The sequence below is a fragment of the Lycium barbarum genome, chromosome 9 (assembly GCF_019175385.1).
Source record: "Lycium barbarum isolate Lr01 chromosome 9, ASM1917538v2, whole genome shotgun sequence".
Taxonomy (NCBI): Eukaryota; Viridiplantae; Streptophyta; class Magnoliopsida; order Solanales; family Solanaceae; genus Lycium; species Lycium barbarum.
In genome coordinates, this window is record NC_083345.1 from 13938015 (window position 1) to 13939214 (window position 1200).

At 32.5% G+C, this 1200-nt stretch overlaps 1 long non-coding RNA gene across 1 annotated transcript; it reads left to right on the plus strand.

The window, feature by feature from the left end:
- Window positions 1-1200, plus strand: LOC132610213 (uncharacterized). The gene is made up of 2 exons (XR_009571064.1): window positions 1-382; window positions 791-1200. It is a non-coding gene; the product is annotated as an uncharacterized LOC132610213 (long non-coding RNA).

Below are 1200 nucleotides of genomic sequence, written 5' to 3' on the forward strand. Positions count from 1 at the left end.
TTCTGTTCACGCCAAATTCAGGAAATTACACGACTCAATGATCTTGGAAATGAGTTGTTTTGAATCTTCTCTATATTAAAAAGCGAGAAAATGATCTAATAATACTACTTAAAACTATATATTACAAAACATAAGGATATTTTTCTTTATTTACAAAATATAACGGATTTGAAAAAATAAAAGCCCACCCTTCCATTCTCTTTTTCTCAGCCACCCACCTTTCCCTTCCCCTTAGATGCAGCCCCTACCCTTCCCTTAGGGTTTTCTCCCTAGAATAATATCCTATACTGTTTTGTAATCTCGTTCGAATATCCACACCACATACAGACCCACCATAGCAGATCCCCAGAGAAGAAGAGACACACCACAAGTGTTTCAATGGGTAAACTTCTCACTATGTCGAAAATCTCTTACTTCCCTTTGTGGGTCTTTGTATTTCAATGAGTGAGTTTCTAATTGTTGGATAATGCGTCGTTCTTTAATAGTTATGTAACATATCTGGTGGTTTTCCTTAAAGAAATGATTTTTTTTCAATTAGAACTTGTTTAATCGTGTATGTTTCATGTGGGTTTCTGCTTTATTTACATAAATGTTTATCTTTATGAGTGAATGAGGCATTTTATGGATATATGATTATTTGTTTTGTGTTTGAGGAGACTGAAAGTTGTCAATTAATGGGTATTGGTACTATTGTGAAAATGCTTATTTTTTAGGGTATGGTTATTTGTTTTGTGTGTTGTGGAGAGTGAAGTGTTTGATTAATAGGTATGCATTGTTTTCAATGGTGCAGGTGCTTACACTTATGTGTAATCTCGTTCGAATATAACTTCAAAAGAAAATAATGGCCAGAGAAGATGAACGGAAAATATATATATTTCATGCGAAAATGTGTCATCTCAAACTTCTAACTTCAGGCTGATTTGCACAAATAACCACTTTTGCGACGATGATGATGACTGCAACGATGATGACGAGCACTTTACTGTTTTACCTCATTGTAATTTCCTGTTTTACCTCATGTATAACAAAAGAAAATCTATATTTTCTGATTTTGTTAGAAAATAAAGAGATTTGTATTAGTATTGTATGAAAGTTGTATACAATGTTATTGTAGTTGTATTGAATTTCAACCGAATTTCGAAGCGAGATTAGAAATTGCATTAAATTAATATGAATATTGTATAAAAGTTGTACACAATG